The sequence below is a fragment of the Canis lupus genome, chromosome 24 (genome assembly GCF_048164855.1).
Source record: "Canis lupus baileyi chromosome 24, mCanLup2.hap1, whole genome shotgun sequence".
NCBI lineage: Eukaryota > Metazoa > Chordata > Mammalia > Carnivora > Canidae > Canis > Canis lupus.
Window position 1 is genome coordinate 25,533,139 of NC_132861.1, and position 24,944 is coordinate 25,558,082.

General features: G+C 38.2%; 1 protein-coding gene across 3 annotated transcripts in view; it reads left to right on the top strand.

Annotated features, from left to right (window-relative positions):
* The window catches only part of GALNT7 (polypeptide N-acetylgalactosaminyltransferase 7), a 136,062-nt gene that overhangs the window by 12,044 nt on the left and 99,074 nt on the right, over positions 1-24,944 (top strand). The gene's annotated exons all lie outside the window — the stretch shown is intronic.

Consider the following 24,944-nt stretch of genomic DNA (forward strand, 5'->3'; position numbering starts at 1 on the left):
TTTCTGAAATTCTGTCTTCTAAAAATTAGCTAAAAAGGGTGATTTCCAAGTGCCTTGGTATTTTAAAGAAATACATTTTCTTTGTGAAATTAGGATAACTCTTGGTTTTTCTTGTAGTTTAATGTTTAGACTCCAAACCATGGCACCTATAACTTATGTTTTAAAACAAATGTAGCATACATGTGATCAGTTGTAAACTGAAAATTTTGAAGAGTGATATCATACCTGCAAAGGTAATATACCACACCTTTTCCCAGGTCCTGCTTTTTCCTTAGCATAAGAAAAGAACTGGTATCATCTGAAGTATGGGTATTCTCAGTTTTTTTTTTTTTTTCCAACATCCTCTTTGATATCTGAGGAAAGTTTTTAATAAACCAGGACTTCATTTCACTTTCCATGAATTACTACGGAGGGAAGAGTGCCAGCCAGTCTTTCTCGAGCAGGCCCACACCTGTGAGTAACCCGAAGAGAATCTCAGCCAGAGAGCCTAATAAATAGTTTCACTGTGGCACAATCATGTTTTGTAAGAGGCAGTTATCATCCTTGACCTCTGCTCAATTAACTGGTAACTCTAAGAGAAAAGTAAATGTTAAAAAACTTTCTTAAGCGTTGGCAAAAATCACTTCCTGAAGATAAAGTGAATGGCTTGAAATGTACTCATTTGCATCTCCTTCTCTAGTTTAAATAACAGGTGCTTGTGTTTAAAAGCAAGTATGTTTTGTGCAATGATTTATGACTCAGAAGAGCTGATGAAGAGTAGCTAAAAGGCAATTGTAAGTGGAAATTAAGGAGTAGGTTTTTAATATAGAATATTGGGAACTTAAGGTAACAGTAAAGGCAACATATATTTGGGATTGTTTTCTAATGAATTGTAACTTTCCTAGTATTTTTTTCAATTTTCCATGAAAATAACTGAAATCTATTTTTTATCTCCTTGGGACATAGGATTCCTTTTGTTGATTGTGAGACATTTGTTGAGCAGTTGGTCCGTTGCTTTGGGTCCCAGTGGGTGCTAAATGTGAGAATGATTCCTTCAAGGTTAAAAAGGTCAGCCATATATTTTATTGACCTCGAGATAGCTAGAAAAACCAAGACTGCCATTAGGACACACAGCGTGTTCCCTCCGAATGATGAAGCTCCAACTTACTCCTGATTTTCTAACACAGGCAGGGGTTATGTTTTCTGAATATACCCAATTCTTTTTAATTAAAGATAACCAAACCTTCACAGTTCTTTATCATACCTGTAACTCTTGTGGTGAGTCTAAACTAATGAAAAGATAAAATTTCATTTCTAAAATACAGATAACTTTTTAAAAGAACTTTTTGCTCTTTCTATAATCTCTATATGCCCCTACCCACAATTCCTCTTACATGTCTCATTTTAACCAAATGCTCTCAGAAGCTGTTGCATCCTATGAATACTGACTAGAAATGGAAGAAAAATTAGAGTTTTGGTTTTCTTGCAAGAGAGTGCTTTCTGTCAGACTGCAGATTTTCCTTGGCATGGGCTTAATTTAAAATTGCCTCATATATGCAGTGATGAAATTGAATCAAACTTAAAATACTATGTGGAACATTTTCCAGATAATGTTTTTGAGAAATAAAAAAGATCTAGAATAGTGGTGTTGAGATTTTGAAATGTTAGCGTCCTAAAAGTAAGTTTCAATCTACTTTCATCAGGTGGACTATAGGCAATGGTCCATTTCAGAGTTTAAGTGGTTAAAAAATAAAGATTAGAAAATATACAAAGCCTTATTCAGATTCCTGTTTTACTTCTATTGCCTTCCCTTCAGATGTAGATTTGATTTAGTTATTTCCTAAATTCATGGGCCAGTACCATTACTCATACTTGTTTTTATTTAGGATATCCCAAGTGTCTATTTAAAGACATTTGTGATGGACGACTGACCCTCAAAAAAAAAAGTACAACAATAACCAAAACTGTCATGCTTCAGCTGGTTTATGGTGAGGCAGAAAGCATGAGAAATTTGCTGTGTTTCAGTCGGCTCATTATCACTGGGAAATCACCTTTGCCTTGCTCAGAGAAGACTTAGGTCGGTCCAGTCTCTTCGCTGTTCTGTGAAAGCATGTAGCAGTGTGTGTGCCTTCATTGAATGTGTTTCAAGGGTGAATGGTACACATAGTGGCACCTGAAATCTGGAAAGGGCAATGCCTCTTATATGCCTAATTTATTGCTAGGAGTGAAGCTGAGCAAGTCTCAAAAAGAAAAATGGAAAAGTTCCTTTTGGGTACGGGAAGCTAATATCCTCTAGGATTTGGATCACCACAATTTCACTGCAAGAATTCCTTGATCTTCTAAGAATACGGGTACTACATTTGTATGATTTTTGTGATCCTACTTCCATGCTTCTTGTCTCCGGCAGTGTAATGAATTAAAATGTACTGGATATTTGGCACGGGCTACAGCTCAGAAATACTAAATGTAGAATTTCGTTTACTGTAGGCTAGTTATCAGGAAGTAGTTGAGATCGAATCTGTGCTGCTGGGAAAGTTTATTTCCTTATGTAAGCCTTAGCGCCTGCCCCTCTTGTATTTGCTGTTTTGTGAACTGTGACAGTTCTCCTTGTTAGGTAAATGACATGCTAGTCCAATAAGAGAGGGAAACTGTAGGTTTAGGAGATTCAGCAACCTCATGGTTTTGGGATAATCTGATAGGCTAGTGGTGTTTTCTGTCGCTGCCTCATTGAGATTTTGAAAAACTGAAGTCCATAATTAATTAAAAAAAAAGATTCCTGGTGTGTCCTTGGGGAAAAAAAAAGATTCCTAGGGAAGATACATTCAAGTGAATTACAGTATCCTTTACTAGGAAAGGTAGGGAGTTTGAGCTTTAAGGTGTAGGAGGAAGAGAAGGTGTGCCATCGAAAAGGAGAAGGAACGTTGAATAGTACAAGGTCATGGTTTAGACCAATCATTTGTGTAGGGAGTGGGAAAGAGGGATTTTAAGCCACTAAGTGTGTTTTTCTTTAAAAAAAAAATAATCAAGTTGATAACTGAATATTAATCTCCATAAATACTAAATATTCTGGGGAAGTTACATTGATGTTTAAAATTACTGTGTGGATATAGCTCCTCAAGAATAAGGTGGATTAAAAATAAAAGCTGACATCATTGTTCAGTAAAAATACAACGGACTCTGACATTAGTTGTCCTGTTATAAATACTGTCTGTTGATAGCCTTGGTGAGCTTGGCCTAGCAACTTGACTTCCCTCAGCCTCCTTTCCCTCATCTGTAAAGGAGGCGAGGCATTGTTTCTGTGTTTGCATTGGGGTTACGTTACCAGAGCTCCTAGGAAAGCATTTGACTTGAAGTTTTACACCCCGTTTCCCCTTCTTTCTCTTCCTTCTTGGATGAGTATAATAATCTGTACGTGGTTTCAAAAGTGCTTAAAGGAATGAAAATACTTACATGAATTTATGAATTTGCCATTTTGAATTAGAAACGGAAAGGGGCTGAATCTTCTACACTGTGGCTTTTGCCTTAAAAGTTCTGTTCTTCAAGGAACCAGTGTTTTAAAACAGGGAAAGAGGAAAATGACGTTAGGGTTCAAAGCCTACAGCCGAAAAAGAATTCTTGAGATATCTTTGGTGCAAAAAGGTGGTTCTGTTAAAGCATGGGGACAGGACCTGTGGGCAGAAAAAGCTGCACTGGGGTCATGAGGAGTGATTTTCAAGTTGGGAGGGGATGAGGGATACTGTAAACAGCCTCCCAGGTATTTTGGAAGCAAGGTTACCAGGACCTTGAGGGGTCCTTGAGCTGTTGTTAGGAAAAGGTCATATATTACTACCTAGTGAAATCTGAATCATGAAACCCTTCAGATGTATATTGGTGGGTCATATGCTTAGGGATGATTGCCAACATGTATCTTGGGGGGGCGGGGTTAGAGATAAATGACATTTCTAGAGGAATTTTTATATGTTGAAGTAGGGTCAGGCCAAGATTGCCTTTTGCCCTCAGCAAAGTATCAATATCGAGGCAACTGAGTTCCAATGTCCCTCTGCCTTTTCAAGGACTTGTCAATGGGCTGTAGGGAGTGAGAAAATTTAATAATTTCTCTTCTGCCTTTGTTTCTCACATCAGAAAATGCTGTTTATTTCTGAAATATACTCTTTTTTGGAGGCCCCTGGGTGGCTCAGTGGGTTAAGCTGCTGACTCTTGGTTTTGGTTCAGGTCATGGTCTCAGGGTCCTGGGTTTGAGCTCCATCATGGACTCTGCATTTGGCAGGAAGTCTACTCAAGGATTCTCTCCCTCTGTTCCCCCCCTTCCCCAATAAATTTTAAAAATTTAAATATATTTTTCTCAATATAAATATATATTCATTGTAGAAAATATTAAAAAATGAAAGCAAGGAAACTAAAAATCACCTATAATCCATCTTACTCAAAGCTAATTATGATCTGTTTGGTGTATTTCTTGGTATTTCTTGCCTGAATTTAAGAGTAGACATGGACTACATATATACTACTTTGTGGATTGCTCATTTTATTTTACTGTAGAAATATCTTAATTTACGTATTGTTTTTAGGACATTGTCTTGTACACTCATCTTTTAGGATCTGGTCGTTTTAGCACTGACATGGTTTAAGGGAAGAGGACATTAGGAAGAAGAAAAAAAAAAAAAAGAAATACAAGTGTGTTGGGAATTATAGGTCCTAAATTGTCATGTACACTATATTTAACAAAATTGAATTGTTTTCCCACCTGCCCCTTGGAAACAAACCTATGCTTTTAATTTTTAAGTTTTGATGTTTAAAATAATTTTGGGTGCCTCTGGCTAAACCATTAATTAAATGGAGCAAAACAAGTGATCTGAGGGAGAACAAAACTGGAGGAGCAACTACTGAAGTTACTTGTTTTTACTGTCTCCTCCTTACTCGTCCCAGAAGCCTAGTCCCCAATTTAATTTTCAGTTGTGGTTGCTGAACCATTCTAAAGCTCTTAAGCCTTTGCTTAGTAAGTATTAAGAAATCAAAGTCACTGCCATGGGGTCAATTATGAGGTGTGGTAAATACATTGTCTTCTTAATTTTATTTATTAACTTTGTTCCTATTGGCTCCCTGTTGTGAAGAATAAGTTTTCTTCCTGCAGATTCAGCTCAAGGACTCCTGGATTTTCTTAAATGCTATGTTCCATATTAACATTTAAAAATGAAAATTATGCCCTTTCTTTTAGTCTTTGTGTAGTTGGGCTACACCTGTGTCACTGTGCAGTGATAAGGCTGTTTTCCTTGAATCTTATTTTAAACACACATATATTTATGCTTATAATTGTATGTAATAGCACCATGGGAGCAGAATTCTAGTGTGAAAATTGATTGAACATCAAATGACTAATAAGGAACTTTTATTGAATTCTTACTACGCCCTCTGCTAGGTGTGTTTAAATTCTTAATTTAACCTTCTGACATTTTACAGATGAGGAAATTTGTGGCTTGGAGAAGTTAAATACCTTCCTTGTCATCTGGCCTCATAGGTAATAGAAGCAGAGTGCAAATCCAGGCTGACAGCAGAGCCTGCCCTCTCAGGCCAGATTCAATACCACCAAGTCCCACTTCTGAACTGTGTTCTGTGAACAGAGTAGGGGTTACTTTAAAAGGGTTCTTGGGTCAGTAAGGTTGAGAAATGTTGCACGTTGTATCACCCTCTCAGAGATTCACAGGGCACAGTGGTATGTTAAAAGCCCTGAAAAGTCTTACAGGAAATAAAACTTAAAAAATTTTTTTATTAGCTTGTCTTTCACAAGTTGACCTGGTCACTGATTCTGTCTGTAAAGAACTCTACTGTCCTGAAAGAACGGTTTGCTAATAGCCGAATCAAAGTAGGGCGCTGTCTGGGTTAGGTTACTGTTTCATGTCTGTGGACAGATGCACCGGTCTCCAGAGGAAGAATCTAACTGCCCAGACTTGCTGAATTCTGCAACTAGCCTGTTACATGTTCGTGTTTGGCATGTCCTCCTCCAGCTGTCTAAATCTTGCCGTCCTTCAAGATCCATCCAGGTTTTACCTCTATGAAGCTTTCTTTAAGTATAGTCCACTCGGTATCTCCAATCTCAGAAAGGCTCCTTGTTATGGGACAGGACTATGAATGACTGTAATACTCCTTAGTATGGAACTGTTTTCCCAGTTAGTCAGCTTTTTTTTTTTTTTTTTTAAGATTTTTATTTATTTATTCATGAGAGACACAGAGACATAGGCAAAGCGAGAAGCAGGCTCCCTGTGGGGAGCCCGATGCGGGACTCGATCCCAGGACCCTGGGATTACACCCTGAGCCTAAGGCAGATGCTCAACCACCATTCAGAGTTGGTCTTAAGCTCCTTGAGGGTAGGCCCTGTTTTATAGTCTCTCTCTTCCTGTTGTCCTAGAGAGGAGAGATCCACATTGTCCTAGTAGCCTTTGTTCCATTGACAAGTACTCCTTGTCTCCTGGCCATGACCCCCACCCCCCACACACACTGGCATGCATTCCTAATCCTCCAACTTGAACCCCTGTTTGATACTGACATCCGTAGTCCTGCTCCGCGTTGCTTTCCAGTGGGACACAACTCACTGATCTTGCTCTTTGTCAAAAATGACCGTAGTAAATTCTCAGACACAGTATTTTACAATGACAAAAAAAAAAAAAAAAAATCCTCCTGATCAGTTAAAATAGGTTTCTTAGGACAGCCCCTGCTTTGCAGTCACCTACATCTTTCTCTGTGGTCTTAGTAGCCCAATGAATCCGACAAATATTCATACTGAGGAATTTTTCATATAGGGAATCCCAACACAGGTTGTTCCTTGACTTTGGTTGTGAGACAAATGGTTTTAAGTATAACCCATGTTCGGTTACTGTTCACATGGAAATAGATGCCCAGTGCATAAATTCTCAGTTACTGAAAACTTTCACATCATGAAAATATCAAAATAGGTCCCCCAAACCAAATAAATGCTTTTATATAAATATCCTGTAGGCACATAAAGCCAAAGCCCTATCACATATGCTATGTGGATCAATTTTTCTGCATAAGCAAGATTGAGAGGTGCTTCTTAAAATAGGAGTCTAATAAAGTTCACCCTGAAAGTACCACCTTTTCTTTAGAAACTCCCTGTAGTAATTATGGATGTTCTTCCTTCGCTCCAAGGCTCTTGTGTGTACAAAATTAACATCATCTGTCTTGACTATTTTCACTCTGTATTTAGTGTACCTAAATGTCTCTGGAAGTCTTTGGATGGTATCTGCTGGGAAACAGGTGATTTCTACCACCACCCAAATTCCTTTGGGAAAATATGAAAAGGGCAAACCAAAGGTCCAGTTATCAGTTGTATTTGTTGCTCTGTGAATTTTAAGGGGTAGTACTAGGTATTTGGAGTTTATATCCATTAGAATACAGATTTGACTATCACAGAAATCTAGAAAGTTAGATTTTTTTTTTTTCTCTTATGTAATTAGCCAAACTAATCTGGCAACTTTCATAGACCATGTGACATCATCAGGGATCCATGTGCCTTCACCCTTGTTCTTCTGTTATTCCTATAGAGTTGCTCTCATCTGTGTGGTCTGAGATTTCACCACCCTGTCCACATTCTCGCAGTAGGAAGGAAAGAAACTGCAAGGCGAGTTTCCTTCTCTTCATCTGTTACAGATCCCATTCAGCTATACTCCATTGGCCAAAAGGTAGTCACTCTGAGGGAAGTTGGAAATGTGTCTTTATTCTGGGTGGCTATCTGAATAGCTAAAAGTAAGAGGTTAGGGGAGGTGCTTTTTCTTTATTTTATTTTTTTAAGATTTTATGTATTATTCATAAGAGACACAGAGAGGGAGAAGCAAGCTCCATGCCTGATGTGGGACTCGATCCTAGGACTCCAGGATCAGGCCCTGAGCCAAAGGCACATGCTCAACCACTGAGCCACGTGTCCCGAGGAGGTGGTTATTAAGAAAGAAAAGGAAGAATACAAAATACTTTTGTCTGGAGGTACAAAAGTCTTTGCTACAACATAACAGCATGTAAGTTTCTTAATAAGGTTTGTAAAAGTCTCTCTCAAAAAAAAAAAAAAAAAAAAGGTGTAAAAGGAAGGGTGAAAAGTCCCTTGTAGCCCAACTTTTAGTTCCATCCAACTTCTTCCCTGGGAAAATCAGTATGGTCTTGGTATCTGGTAGAACTTTGTTCTTCTCACTTAAGTAATGCAAAAATAAATTTTATTCTTAACTGTTGACCCAAATGCTTTTCAGACTTGTCTGCTAAACTCCAATCAACAAGACCAGGTTTTAAGTTTCTCTTAGGCACTTATTATCACCAAACAGTGATATGGATGTTCAGTAAATTTATATCACATCGAATCATGGATTATTAAAATTTTGCCTCATTTGCCTCTTTGATAATAGATTTAGTAGTTTCTTGGTTTTGTTTGTTTGTTTGTTTTTTTTCCTGACAACTGTTAACAGTCCGTACTCTTTGTATCTGAGCTTTCTATCTACTATCAGAAAGATAGGCGGTATGGAATTTTCAGGGTTGATGAAGATGTGTTACCAGAAAGTCATTCTCAGACCTCTTTGCTATTGGCAATCAGGGGACCACAGAAGGGGCATATGTCATTGGAGGAGTTAGCAAAAGTCTGTGGTTTTGCATAGTAGCATAAAGAGGTAGGTCTTAGAGTAGGCAAGATGTATTGGAGAATTAAAAAAGCAAAATTGGGATCTAGAGTAAAACAGAATAGTTATTGAAAGAGCTTCCATATCTAGGACAGGTCGAGGGGTGACGGCATGGCAAAAAGGAAGAGGTTGGGATCGTCAGAATTTAGAAACTCCCAGGAAGGCCCAGCAAGCTGGGGTTCAGATCTCTGGGAGTGGCATGATGGGACCCTGGCCAGCTGCCTATTGTATCTCTAGAATACAATGAGAATGTTTTGGGGGGAATCTAATGGAGCTGGGTTGGCTAAATGCTAGAGGCTGGAGCCACCTACAGCTGTCCTGGCAAAATGTCTGAACTTTAACAGCAAGCAAAGAATGAATCTCTTTTGCGTCCCCTGTTGGTGAAGCCTAACAGAGGCGGTTGGCAAGGAGAAAGGTTGGCAGGGTTCCAGACCACAAAGCAGAATATAGAAGAAGGGGGAGGAAAACAAAATGTATTATAACAAATTATATAGTGGATTTGGAGCTGAGAGACAGTAGTTTAATAGTCAACATGGTACTGGATATAGAGTCTTCCTTTGGAAGTTCATGTGAGAAAGCTTGGGGCCGAATGGTATTGTGAGAAAAATCAGACCTGGACTGGATGCGATAGGGATGACTTCTTAATATAGACAAGAATAGTCTTTCTTTGCCAAGTGCCACTTGCATACTAAGTAGAACAGCGGTCCGCCCAGTCTGATACTCTGTCTTATACCCATACCAGAGCTATTTTTATGCAGGAAAGCATGATTTTTATCCTTCTATCCTCATGGGTTAAGGATGCAGCTGAGATTTTCCTTTCTTTCCTTTGGAAACTCGTTATGAAACTGTTAAACATTTCCTTGAGGCTTTCTTGAGTTTATTTCTAGTATCTGTGACTCATTAAAAAAAAAAAAAACTACTTAGACTTTGTAGGTGTCTTGCGTTGTGTTGGGCCTCGAGGATACGAAGATGACTAAGATACAGTCTGTGTCCTCAGGAAAGTGACAACCTCCTTTGTGGTACAGGGCAAATGGGAAGACAGTAGTATTATATGTTAAATATTAAGATAGAATGAATTGTACCTGGAAAGTAGAAAAGAACAGGTCCTTGGAGGAGAATTAACTTTTGGGCTTACCTTCAAAAGTAGGGCTTTGGCAGGCTGAGGGAGGAGTGTGTGTAGGTACGTGTTGTAGGGGAAGGCAGCAAGTAGAAACTAGAAATTTGAGAGGAAAGAAAGAGATAATTATTGTAATGGCATTTGGCATGTATTTACCGGTTTCTGTATGAAGTAATATTGTTCAGTTAGCCCTAAAGATGTCCTTGTTTTGGTTTCAAGGGATTCTCCTTATTTCAGAATTTTGAATTTGATAGGCATCCTCCCTCCTGCCCCCATGTATTATGATTTTCTATATTTCAGCCATATTCTTGCTAAGATAGCCACCTTTATAAACTAAAGATTCCTATTTTACTTCACTTTCAAATTGAAGCTGGCTCATCTGTTTTTATATTAGTTACCCTCACGGAACAGTTTCTAGTTTCTGTATGTGGAGCCTCCCCACTTAGAAAAGGCTGTCTTGAGTATCAGAAATACTAACCAGTAAAAGACTGGCCCTGGCCACCATATCATTAGAAGAGGCAGGTCACTTTTATATTACAGTTGAGTTCTTGAATTGTCATCATTGTCTTGAAAGGGAGAAGAATTGGAGCACCTGGGTGGCTCCGTGGGTTAAGTGTCGGACTCTTGCTTTTGACTCAGGTTATGATCTGAGGGTCATGGGATCAAGCCCCACATTGGGCTCCATACTTCGCAGGGAGTTGGCTTGAGATTCTCTTTCTCCCTCCCTCTCTCTCTGTCTGCCCCCCCTGCCCTGTTTGCGCTCTGTCTCTAAAGTAAACCAGTCTAAAAAGAGAGGGGGTAGGGAAGAGAAACTATACGGAAAGAATAAAAATTCACCTGCCTGATCCTGTCTCCTTCAATGTTCCTGTTTGTGCTAGTGGTTAATATCATCCTCTGTATAACATAATTCAGTACTTCTTTTGTAACCTCTCAAGCCACATCCTGGTCTCAGTTCTCTGTCTATCCCATAGATACAGGTAATTGGAACAGGGGTATCTAAGCTAGATCAACTGTTTTCAGTCCTGGGATTTTTGAATCTACTCAAAAATGGGGTGTTGTCTACTAGAGATGATGGAGAGTTGGTCCGTAGGCCTGGCACCACAGTCAACTCCTTAAGCATCAGAGTCACATAAAAAGTAAAATTGAGGGGAGGAAAACCTAGAAGTCTTTCTGAGGAAACCAGTCATCAGAGAAAGGAATGAAGTAGACTTTGTTTCTAGAAGCAGAGAAGAAAGATGTTATGGAGAGACAAAACTCTACTTCTGCCTTAAGACCTTCTAATTTCCATGAGACCTGCCCGTTCTAACTGCAGATTGAATTCTGTAACATTTGCCTGAATCCTTATAGTAAGTGCCCTTTGGCTTAAATATGTTTCTATATCTTGTATAACGAATTGTTAGAGTAACATACAGAACCCATCTCTTACTTTTTAACCTTAAAGGCATTACCATCATAGAAATTTCATATATAAACCAGAGAGGAAGATTTTGAATAGGGCTTTCAAGACACATAGAAGAAATTGTTTTGTCCAGCATCTTATGTCTATTGCTGCCTCTGTCGTGTCTTTCCCCCCCACTTCAAATTTGTTTTTGAGGTATGGTGATCAAAGAAGATAAAGCATGTTTTTGTACAAAAGTAAAACTTGTTTTTCTATAGTTTAAGATGTCTGACTTTTTATCGATCTTTTTTGACAGTAAAGAATAACTATGATATGTAGCATGACTCTGTATAGTATGTATAATATGAAATTTGGAGAAATTTCTGTGTAAATGAATGATCACCCAGAAAACAAGAAGATAGAAAAAAGGAATTCATAACCTCTCAAACTTGTTAGTATTTAGTTTTAGTTTATTGCTGATGGAGTACTACATTTTATTTAATCAAAATCCCAAAACTTTATATGTTCATATACATATATATGTATGCATAAACATATACATCTTTTTGTTTGTTTTTCTGGCTAAGGAAAAGTATCATTTTAACTTGGTTTCTTTCTATTGAAAGAAATCTGTCATTTACTAGGGAAGTACTGAGTGGCTTATAAAACAGATGATTGGACCAAAAACTGTAGACTACTAAATTAAAAAAAAAAAAAAAAGGCGTTAACATATTCAGTTGTTAACAACACTAAGAATTTATTGCTGTATTTACTGAGTTTTGGGTTAATATAAATCTTGTTCATATGCTATATAGTTATAGAATTGTACTATGAAAGCGATTAGACTTAGTTTTCAACTTTCCTATTTGTAAATGGATTTAAGTTCTTTTTGATAGTCTAGGAACTAATTAAATATTTCTTTAATGGTTCAACTAATTGCTTCATGACTTTATTATTTTACTGTGTTCACTTTACAGAATGTTAAAAGCATTAAGAGATAATAGAATGTTAAGGAGACTTATGATATAAACTAATTGGAGTTCTTATTGTCAGATTTAATAGAACATGTTAATATACAGTATTTATAGAGGCCTATTCTGTACGTGCCTTGAGTTGTTTTAAGGGCATTTAAATTTAAAGTAGGCAATTTACTTATCATCGTGGAAAGCCCGTCTTATTGCCTGAGGGTTAGTACACAGTACATTGCAACTCTTAGAAACTGGAAAGCTGTTTGGAATTTTGTTTGCCAACATTTGCACAATTCCAGTAATCTTCCGTAGTTTTGAGTGTAAATTTAAGAATTCATTATCTTCAAAAACAAGGGAGAGATGATTTGCTGATAATAAAATGAAACTAATATCAGGTTTTGAATCTAATTACTTTTTGGGAGGTGGTTTCATGTAAGTCTTTGATTAAGATTATATCTTATAGGAGATGAATGTAATCTGGCTTTTGGCCACAGGCGTATGAAATCTGAAACCTGAAAATGTCCTCTCCATCTTTTGTTATGGAAGAGATCAATGAAAGGCTTGTGTAACCCCGAGAAGCTCCGTCTTACTTAGATCTCCTTAGCTAAATTTCAACCTAGACTTGGGTTAAGTTAGCAGATGTTAATTTTCAGCACTGGTTTAGTAATGAAAACTCGTTCATAAGATTTGGTTTCATGCATAAGGTATTTATGAAGCCATTTATTTCCTTTGGTCTTGAAATTAAACTACAAAGTCTGCCTTTAGGTTTTGGAATCTCTTATAATTATTTTTACTTGTTCAGCCTCATTTGAGTATTTGTAACTAAATTTAGTTATTTTTTAAAGCATACTAAAATGGTGAATAAGCAGAACAAGCTTCTAAAAATGGAAGGGGGGATCTGAGGGACTGGGTCTAGTTCTAGACTTTGAAGTGAGTTTCATATTTGGAATCGTACTCTGAACTTCATACCTTTGCATTCCAGAAGACCTTTAAATTCTTGAGTTGGTTCTCTACCTTCTCTGGGGTAAACTTGATAACTCTTCCAGGATCCTAGGATCATTCTGCAAAGGAACTAAAGTGGCATAAAAACACCCCCTTCCCTGTACCCTCAATATCTGAGTATAATCCAGAAACCTAGGTCTTTTAACATTAGATCCTGAAGACAATTTCTCAGTGTAGGAACAGAGTTGTCCTTATCCTCATGAGCCTCTTTGGGCAACCTCTAATTATCATTAAGAATTTCTGTTCCAGGGACGCCTGGGTGGCTCAGCAGTTGAGCGTCAGCCTTCCGCTCAGGGCGTGATCCCAGGATCCCAGATCGAGTCCCATATTGGGCTCCCTGTGAGTAGCCTGCTTCCTCCCTCTGCCTGTGTTTCTGCCTCTCTGTCTCTCATGAATAAATAAATACAACATCTTAAAAAAAATTTTTTTTTCTTTCTAAAAAAAAAATTCTCTTCCAAAAAAAAAAAAATTTCTGTTGCATGCTTATTGTGAAAGTTGTTCCTCTTAAACAGCTATTTAGATTAAATTGATGACTTAGATGAGATAGGTAAAGGAACTTATGTTTGGTTTATTCAGATGTGTAGTCTCTTAAGACAGTAGACAAACCATAGATCTGGCATAAAAACCAAAGATGCTTTCAAAAATGTCACATGGGTGGGCCTTAATAATGAAGAAAAAGAATACAGTTACCATGTGGCTTTGATTGACAGTTTTTTTTTTTTTTAAGATTTATTTTTTCATGAGAGAGAGAGGGGGGGGGGGCAGGCAGAGACACAGGCAGGGGGAGAAGCAGGCTCCATGCAGGGAGCCCGACGTGGGACTCGATCCCAGGACTCCAGGATCGCGCTCTGGGCCAAAGGCAGGTGCTAAACCGCTGAGCCACCCAGGGATCCCCTGATTGACAGTTTAAACCCTAAAACTGGGGCAGCCCTGGTGGCTCAGCGGTTTAGCACCACCTTCGGCCCAGGGTGTGATCCTGGAGACCCGGGATCGAGTCCCACATCGGGCTCCCTGCATGGAGCCTGCTTCTCCCTCTGCCTGTGTCTCTGTCTCTCTCTCTGTTTCTCATGAATAAATAAAATCTTAAAAAATAAAAATAAAAATAAAATAAACCCTAAAACTAAAATGTGCCTCTTGTTGATGTTATACCATCAAAGAGTAACTGTAACTGTCTTCAAATTAATAATGGAAACTACTAATAACTACAAACTGCTTACTCTCTTTGCTTTCAGGTGTGAATGAGATACTTAGTTATTTGATAATTTCCTAATTAATTGTAAAAAAAAAAACCTTTTGGGTGGTGCATTACATCAAATTATATAAAGCTGCAATACAGTTTCCTAGTTCATATTTTAATGATGGAGAGCCAAAAGTTGGAATGTATTCAAGTTGTTTAAAATGAAAACATCTTATGTGTTCTATAAGACTTTCTAAAAAGAACTTGAAATTTGGAGCAGGGATAGGCACTAATAATTGGTAATATGAAGATTATTTGGTTGTCATGAAAACAGATTAATCTGTTGATTATGGTGCCATTGTGTAATGGCCTAACCTCTGAGCCCTTTCCATGTTTGTACTTTGCTATGCTTCCTGAACATTATCGTCCTTTATTCCTGTTGTTTAAATATCAGATTAAGGCATATCAAAGTTAAGTTCTTTGCCCAGGCAGTCAGAGTACATTTGAGAGGTATATGTGTTTCAAAGAAGGTGAAATGTTTAGATCTTTTTTTTTTTTTTTGGGGGGGGGAACAGAAGGAACTATATATCATTTAATATTGTCAAGATATGGATAGTGGATAGTAGGGATCTAATTCCGTGAATGCCTTCTTTTTACAAACTCTGGGAAGTAATCAGAGTTTCAGACTGTTATCACTGAAATTATACTCCTGTCTTAAATCAAACAGTACTGCTATGCAGGATTTCCGTAATCTAAGTGTTTATAAATTTATGTTGCATCTGGAACCTATTATAACATGTTCTCTTAGAACAGTAAAGAAATTTCAAGTATATGGGGGAAAAATAAAACAGGAGGATGGCTTTGATAAACCCTGGACCAGACTTTTATGATAAAAGTAATTTATTTCCCAGTCAACTTAATTCAGAAATGTGGAGAAGACCTTTCTCTTCTTCCTCAAATCTTGTCTCCTAAAGGGATGAAAAATGGTGAAAAATGGTTATTTTACTTGTCAGTTTTTTTTTTTTTTTTTTGAGCTTAGGTTCCATAGTACTTAATGTTGTCAAATATTAAACTCTGGACACAGTTTATTCTTGTCTGGGACTCGTACACACCTTAGCATAAGCCCAAGGGGGAGATACGTGATTCTCTACTTCTGCTCCATCCTGGCTAGCCACCTCTCACTGGGGCTCATCCCAAAGCCCAGACCCCGGCATGTCCAAGCCCTGGTTGGAGAGAAGCTGGGAGATGAAGAGATGGTGTATGTGATAGTGGGAGGTGGATGTGCTTTAGATCCTGACAGTTCTGAATTTGAGTCTTGGTCTATCCTTTTCGTTCCTAGGTGTAATGGAGTATATTACTTAATTCTTCAGAGCCTTGCCCCCGTGATCTGTAAAATGGAGCTTGTACCGCCTCTCAGAGCTGTCAGAAGGATTCAAACACAGCTTACTGCATGTTTCCATGTTAGGATTCCTGGCCTCCCTTACATCCCAGGTGTGGTAGGGGGAGGAAGAAGCACACATAGTTGGGTGTAGCAGAAGCCCAGGGCTCTGTGCGTGTGAGGAATTAGAGGGTGGTGGGGACTGAAAAGTTGCCTCCAGGAATATAAACGCTTGTTTAACCCTAGTTTTCTTAACCTCACAATTGTGAAAAAGAATATAAAGAAGTGGTACGTACGAGCTGATACTTTGAGTTGAGAGTAAAATATTCTTTCCCAGATTTGGCTACTATTATTTGTTCTCCTTAAGAAAAATATCTAAAGGCAAAGCTCTCCTCCTTTCTTTGGTTGGTTTTGAGTTTTCAGACACATAAAAATATGAGAAGGGGGGAGGTTTATCAAAGCTAGGTGGGAAGTTTTTCAAGTGGGAGATATATAAATAAGTTAACTGAGTATTCAGCTTTGTGATCACGAATTCTCTTCCTTACATTGCTGCTAACTTGCTTCAGTGATTGTCCTGAACCTGTTCTTTAGTGAAAAAAGGCTTGGGGAGAAGGCCACTTTTTTTTTTTTTTTTTTTAAATCATGAGAGACAGAGAGAGAGAGAGGGGCAGAGACACAGAGAGGGAGAAGCAGGCTCCATGCAGGGAGCCCAACATGGGACTCGATTCCGGGTCTCCAGGATCACCCCCCCGGGCTGCAGGCGGTGCTAAACCGCTGTGCCACTGGGGCTGCCCAAGAGAAGGCCACTGCTTGAAGCAGTGTCCAGAACCCTCTCCTAGAGTAGATACATCTCTGTGGCCCTTCCCGGAATGCCCTCCTGTGAGGGGCTCCATTAAAAAATAAAAAATTCTCATGGCTGGATAAATTTGGTAAAAACTGTTTACTATGCCCTCATCCCTTTAAAGAGTCACAAGAATGGGCACCTGGGTGGCTCAGTGATTGAGCATCTGCTTTTGGCTCTCAGGTCACGATCCTGGGGTCCTGGGATCAAGTCCCACATCAGGCTCCCTACGGGGAGCCTGCTTCTCCCTCTCCCTATGTCTCTACCTCTCTCTCTGTGTCTCTCATGAGTAAATAAATAAAATCTTAAAAAAAAAAAAAAAAGGTCACAAGACTGAAAAGTCTTGAAAAATGTATTTAACTTTAACCCTGTTATTTCAGTAAATAATGTTTGAGAACTTGCTGTGTGCTACAGACACTATCCTAGGTTGCCTCAGAGCTGAGGGCAGGTGGAGACAGTAAAGAGATTGAAATAATGATAAAGACTTTGGACATCTTAGAGCCATGTGAGTGCTGTGGATGAGAGGTGAGAACTGTTTTTGATCGATGGTCATAAAAGGCCTCTTGAAAGGTGATATTTGAGCTGAAATCTGACTGGTAAATGGAATGATGCAACTGAACTAGATTTGCAAAAAGTCTCTGAGGGTAGAAAACCCTCTAGGCAGAGAGAAAATCAAAAAAGGAGTTCATGTTTTCTGGAGCACACTTTGAGGAGAATAAAGGCAAAGAAATGTGAGAAGGATTTCGTAATTCCAATTTTATACGTATGATATATAGTTAATCTCTATTGAGCATTGTGTTCTAGATACTCTGTGCTACAGACAGAACACAGTTATGTTTTAAAGAATAGAGTAGTTCAGAGGAGAAAGATCCAACATTCAGGGGACAAGTGCTAAGCGGTATGATGGAGGCAGCATGCTGTGGTGGTTGAGGCTCGGCGAGCCCAACTGCCTAAATTCCAATCCTAGCTTGGCCTCACACTAGCTTTAAAACCTCAGCCAAGTTACTGAGCCTCTGACTGAATTTTAGGGGACCCTATGGTGTCTATTTTCAGTGGACTATTAGTATATTCGGAGTTGTTAAAATAGGGTCTGTAATATAGGCTCTGCTTGCTAAAATAGATGATGATGATGTGATATTCCTAGTACAAGCATTGTCATGTCATTGTCACTATCATCAGAAGGTAATGATGGCATCACCATATAAGACTGACCTCATGCCATGGCACAGTTCAGATGCCTGGATAGCTTTCATCTCCTCCTAAGAGGACCCAGGTTTGCCTGTGAGAGTCCTGTATGTGATCACCCACTAGGTATGAACTATCCTTACCCTGCAAAGGAGATTCTACTTCTACTTTTTTTTTTTTTTTTAAAGATAGATTTGTTTGTTTGTTTAAGAACAAGAGCAAGCAAGCATATGTGAGTGGGGGGAGGGGACGAGGGAGAGAATCTTCAAGCCAACTCCCTGCTGAGTTTGGCTTCAGACCTGGGCTGGATCCCACCACCTGTGAGATCATGACCCGAGCTGAAACCAAGATTCAGTTGTTTAACTGACTGAGCCACCCAGGTGCCTCTCATCTACTTTCTACTCAAGTTAACTTTTTTAACAACAAAAAGTTCTTAAGGATTTATAAACCTTAAGTCTGATTGTCTTTTATTTTGGGTAAGGGGCCAGTTGGTAACAAGGTGTATTTAGGGTAGGAAGGAACAAATGAGAATCTGTTGGAAGGATTAGGTTAGATGAGAATCCTAGTTCTGTAATAATGATGCATTCTCACAAGTGACCTTCAGGCACTATAAGATTCACCGTGTTCCTTCTGAATCAACAAAAGTTGAAATTTACTTTGAATTGTCTTAGCATTTTATTGATTTCTAATTCTTAGAAAATTGGCAATCCGTGTATAGAACAAGAAAGTCCCAGTTGCTGCAAACATTCATGGCCTGAAGAATTCCTTCCCTAACTATTTAAATAAAATGAAATATTTTTATAAAGCTAAAGAAATTATTAAGCTATTTTGTACAGGGAAGAAGCCATTTAGCTAACCAATTATATATCTAACTTCTGTAGCAGCCCTTTGGAATTAATCTAATTGCATTCTATTGAAAGTCACTCACCTTTTGCAACATGACAATTTTATGCCAAGAGAACGAAAATGTCAGGTCTTTCCATTACAGAGAGCCAGGCTTTCCCTTGATTATTCAAGGTAGAAAGAAAGCCACTGAGATTAATCTATTTTAAAACTATTTTTAAAACATGCTGCCATGTTCTAAGACCACTTTGTTCTTGGATACTGCTTTCTAAAATCTGTAGGTTTCTATTCTTTCAAAAAGAAAGGAAAAAAATGAGTATCTCTCTTGACATACCATTTTATTCTAGGGAATCCTAATTAACACACTAATATCAAAGAGCTGACAACCTCCTACAAATTATTTTAGGATTCCATGTGCAAGACCATGTTATTCTTGTTATTTGAATAGTGTATATTCTCCATAGCTTGCTAATAGTTTTTTGTATTTTTTTATTTAGGGCTATCGTGTCTTTAGAGTATGCTAAGGAGTGGGAGGTAAATGTGTACTCCTAAAGGATGTTACAGGAAATATATTTTGTACGATACAGGTATTTCCATTTTTTAGTACAAGATTCTATAATTCTGAAATTCTGTAAGGTAGAGTGTGAGTGCTGCTTTTTATTTCAGTGAGACAAAAGTAATGTTCAGAATGAGAAAAAGATTGGAGGAGCATTTCTCAAATACCATTTTTGAACCTCATTAAAATAGATGTATCACAGGAAATTTTGAAGGAAAGTACACTTATGAGACAGATACTATATGCTAGATGTTTTCATAGAGGATGTAATTCCTGCAATAAAACTTTAAGATCTGTGATCCATCCCAAAATTGTTCAGATTGAGTAGTTGCCTAATGGCTTTGTAAATTATTATTTTGACTTTGTTTTAAGGTTTTTAAAGTTCAGAGCCAAAGTTTTTACTTTTTTTTAGAAATTGTATAATACTTTTTATTTATTTATTTTTTATTTTTATTTTTTTTAATTTTTATTTATTTATGATAGTCACACAGAGAGAGAGAGAGGCAGAGACACAGGCAGAGGGAGAAGCAGGCTCCATGCACCGGGAGCCCGACCTGGGATTTGATCCCAGGTCTCCAGGATCGCGCCCTGGGCCAAAGGCAGGCGCCAAACCGCTGTACCACCCAGGGATCCCTGTATAATACTTTTTAGAATGAAAATTTTAAGTGATCTCTACACCTCAGATGGGACTCAAACTCATAACCCCAAGATCAAGAGTCACATACTCCACTGACTGAGCCAGCCAAGTACCCCTAGAATGAATTTTGTATTTATCTTTTCCCCCCTCATTTTCTTGCCTTCATTTCTCCTTTTTGCCTAATATTTTTAAAATTATTTTTGGGATATGTTTTTAGATAGACCATCTCCTATCCTTTTCAGTATGTGGTAGAATTAACTCAATTAACTACAAATTTGGCCAAAGTTACCCAGATAGGAAATGGAAGAGCCAGGTATTAATACAAATTCACATATGATTAATTGCAAAGTACTTGCTGTTCCTAATGCACTTTGCTGCCTATGGAATCCAGATAAAGAAGAAAACTTAAGTGCTTTGAATGAATTCACAGCTATTTGTATGACTAAAATACAATCTATTTTGAGCAAAGAGAACTGGGTTATATTCTATTTCTATATTGAGCCGAACTAGTACGTCATCTTCAGTCTATAGGATTCAATTCAACATTGTTTTAACTTAATGAAAATGCCAACTCCCATTCAGGCCATGTGACCAACAAGTGATATCAAGGAGGACATCTTAGAAAGAGCACCCTTTTTCTAGTAATTGCTGATTGTGTCCTACAATCTTCCATGTTAATTGGCTTGGAGTGCCTAGTAATGCTTTAGCCAGGTTGTCCAGAACCCTACAAACATCTTTTTATCAGCTCATTAGGAAGCCATTTTGCAGCCTTTCCTTAATAGGAAGGCAGAGAACTTTCAGACTTCTGTGTCTCCTAGTGGGTTTTGAAGTTTTGAGAAAAGTGGCAGCCCTATTGTAAAAGGGTATCTGATCTTACACTTCTAAAGCGAGGAAGAGAGGAAAATCTTTCTAAAAGAAAACATAGCAGATCCTATCTTTGAATTGTTTATTAGGAAGTCTGATTTTCAAGTTCATAATATGCATTGATTTTTTTTTTCTTCTGACAGTGATATTGCTCTTTCATAGCAAGCTTAATATTGTATGATATCAACTGTTCATTTTGCCAAGGGGAAACATTCCTGTATTTCCGAAAACTTGAGAAGCAAACGTTATTTAAAAAGTGCTTCTCCTGATTCATCTCTGGCTGCTCAGACAGCTGGGGTGAATGAGAATTCTCTGAAGGAGGAGCACAGATCACTGTGGGTCTAGCTGCACCAGACATTATAGAAGGCAGAAACCACTGCCACCTACTTCTTTCTAAGCCCGTGAGTTCCCAAGCCTAGTGCAGATCTACGGTGGTTAAAGCCCAAAAAATCAGTTAATGAGGGGTTGGATCTGTCTTCCTGCCTTTGATCATGCAGTTGTCTTGTCTTGGACTACCCCCTCTTTACTTTGCTTCCTGCCTCTTCAATCTTTACCTAGATGTCAAAGTCTAGTTCAAATCCTCTTCTTCCAGGAAGCCTGGCCTGCTCATTCCCGCTCGCAACCTTATCTTTTCCTGGCCACTTACAGCATTTGTTGCACCATCTGACATGGCCCTTGATTGGATACTGCCTGGTATTTCCTAATAAAGGCTGTCATTGTGTTGGATACGGATTAGGTAGGAGCTTGTTTTTATTTCACAACATCTCCTTGAGATAGGTACTATCATGATCCTAAATTTACAGACAAAGATGACCTCTCTTGCCAGTTACAAAACTGTCAAGCAGTAGAGCCAAGTTTGAGACCTGATCTTTCTGGTTCAGAGCCCGCTTGCCTCTTCTGTGTGGACCGAGACTTTCCAAACTCCTTGTTAGGTTCTCCAAGAGTTTCCTGCCTCTCTTATGTTCTAAGAAATGGGAAATAGAAGGGAATATGGCAGGATGAGGGAGAGTTACCCTTCTTACATCTGCGCAGTGTGCACTGGCCCCAGGAAGCCTGTCACTGGAGGGGCAGGTGGGGTGAGGAAAGATTGTCCTACTGTCCAGTCCAAGGTCTTCCTCCTGCTAAGTAGTTCTGGATTTAGAAAACTCAGCTTGCAGCCAAGATGTGACACATCCTCTGCTGCCACTGTCTTTGGAAACTGCCTTTGTAGCTGTCTGGGCACTTTGGTGTCCATCACTGTGGCCATCATCAGCTTCTCTGCCTACATCTGCATCTGCCTACATCTCCTGTCCCTGTCTGCTGGGGGTCACGGTCCAGTAAGTGGACTGTGTCTGCTGTCTTCCGGTGTTGCCTTGTATGTGGACATGAGTCCAAAAGTCGTGGTAACTTGTCTTTTCCTTCCTTCTTACAGCTATGTCAATTAGAACTATTTTTAGTACCTGGGACTGTCGGGACTCTAGAGTTTCTCCAAAGGGGCCTGCTGCCTTTGTCACCCGGGGCTAATCATGTGCCTGCTACCCCAAAATGAAAGTTGATCCTGCCATGAGAGTTGCCCCATCATAAAGGGTTTTTTTCTTTTTTTTTTTTTTTTTGCAGTTCAAAAAATAATAAATTTTTGTAGAAAATGCAAAGAATAAAGAATGATTTACCACCTGAGGATAACTTGCTAAATTTTGGTATTTATTACTCTAACATTTCCCCACATCTGCTTATGTATTTTTTCATGTAAAATCTATAAACACTTTTGGAAAAGGTGTGTAAGGCTTATTTTACTTCTGTAGTTTAGCAGTCTGACTTTTTCTCTAAAAACTATCTCTTCTGTATCTTCTGAATTATTTAGAAGTTACTAAGTCAAACCTCTATTTAGGTTGCATCCCACCTCTCTGCTATCATAAACAGTTCTGTGATAAGAAATATAGCTTATTTTGTGTGCACATTCTTAAATACGGTATTTTCACCTTTTCTTCCTGGTTTATCTTTAAAGTAATATATGTACATGAGAGGAGTAACTTAGGTTGTTAGTCATCCATAGCCTTATGATTTCCTCAGGATAGATTTCTAGAATTGTCTTTCTTTCTCTTTTTCTCTTTCTCTATTTTTCTCTGAGAAAATAGAGAAAAACAAGCTCAGGGCTCTGGGATGCTCAGTTGGTTGTCTAGCTTTTGATTTCAGTTTAGATTTTGGTCTTGGAGTCATGAGATCAAGCCCTGCATAGGTCTCCTTGTTCCTCCCCTCTACTCCTCCCTTACCCCTGTGTGCACACTTGAGTGCACACTCTCTCTAAAATAAATGAAATCTTAAAGAGTAGACTTCATGCCCAACATCGGGCTCAAACTCGCAACTCCTAGATCAAGAGTTATACGCTCTACTGACTGAGCCAGCCAGGTGCACCAGATTTCTAGAATTTTAATAGTTGAGTCAAAGGGTATGCCTTTTACAAAGTTTACTCTCTTACTAATAACTGAAAACCTCATTGACCCTGATATGAAATTATCATTTCGTATTTTGTCAATTTTACAGGTAAAGAAATCTTGTTTTTAGCTAGTATTTAAAAAATACTAATGAAGTTGAGCATCATTTTTGTTATTAACCATTTGAATATCTTCCTTTGTAAATTGCCTGCTTATGTTTTTCTCCATTCTTTTCCATTGATGTGTTTTTCCTAAAAAGTTGCAAGAGTTTTTGGTTTTTTTTTTTTTTTTTTTTTTTGGATGGGAGGGATTGGCTGGAATTTTAAGGATATTAACACTTTGGTTGCCATATAATTATAAATGTTTCCCCAGCTTTTTGTTTTTCTTTCTTTCTTTCTTTTCTTTCTTTTCTTTCTTTTCTTTCTTTCTTTTTTTTTGTATTTTAAATTTAAAATACTAATCATGGTTAAAGATTTAAGTAGCTAAAAGTGAAAAGCTACTGTCTGTACTGTTTCTCAAACAGCATTAGAAAATAGGCAAGTCTTCCTAATTTTGATTTAACAATGGAAAGTTTCTTTTTGCTCCTTGATATAAAAGATGCAAATTTGGCCTAGTTTTTTATGTTTACCTTTCATTCTACCAAAAGTAGAGATTTTTAGATGTTCTTGTTTTATTTAACCTTTATTGGCTCAAAATAACACACATCATCATCTATATTTGTATTTCATTATCAGCCTCTCTTGATCCTCGCTGCTTTATAAAATGAGAATATCAGCATCTTTACCCTTTGGGCCCACCTTCTCTCTCCTTTGCCCATTTACACCTGGGAATTTAGAGACCAGAGCTTTTCCAGAAGTTTCCGTCTCCTCTGTAGTCTTGACAGGACTGGCATCCATCTCCACTACCTCTCTTTAGCCTGGTTCATCTCCCAGCCCTCTGCCATTTGCTTCTTCTAGAAAGACTCCTTTCTGCTTATGCCTTTCTCTTGCCTGTTACAAGTTTCCTTCCTTGTGCTTCTATGTTAAATTGAGTTCTCAGAAAGATGAGACCATGCTGAGCCTGCCATCTCCCCCTAAATCTTACAGTGGCTTTGGATATAGAGAATTAAACACTGTTTTTTCCATAATCAAACCTACAAATGAGTTCTTTTGGTTTCTATCTTTGGTGCCATGTGTAGAAAGTCCTTTTTCAATTTGAGTGTTTTCTTTCAGTACTTCTATGAATTGTTTCTTACGTTTAAATCTTTATTAATTTCTAGAATTTGTTTTGGTGAGTGGGATGGTTTAGAGATCTATCTTTTGTTCAAATGGTTAGCCAGTTGCTCCAATATCATTTATTAAATAATATAAAGTTTTGAAGTACTACCTTTTATTAAATACTTACTTGGGTTCTTTTTTTGTATTTGTTTTGTATTTTAGAGAGTGAGAGAATGTGAGCAGAGAGGGGGGCAGAGGAAGAGGGAGAGAGAGAAACTTAAGCAGGGACCACACTCTGTATTGAGCCCAGTGCATGACTGGGCTCATGACCCCTAAGATCATGACCTGAGCTGAAATCAAGAGTCAGATGGTTAACCAACTGAGCCACTCAGGCGCCTCTGAATACTTGGTTTTTAATATATATTTGTGTCTGTTTGTGCACTTTGATTCAATAATCTGTCTCTTATCTATACTGGTGCCAAGTTTTAATTGTTGTGATTTCAAAATTCATTTTAATATCTGGAGGGTAAGTCTCCCCCCACATCCCTCTACCATGGTTGTTCTTTTTAAAAATATTCTTAGCTGATATGTTTTATCTTCCCTTCTCCAGGAAGAAAAGTTTGCTTTATCATTCTACATTTTGAATAAAGTTGCATTGGTTAACCCATTTCTTAGCTCTTTCAATATTTTTTTCCAGCTGGGCTGGAGAAGAACTTCTGTGTTACAATAATTCCTTGTCCAGA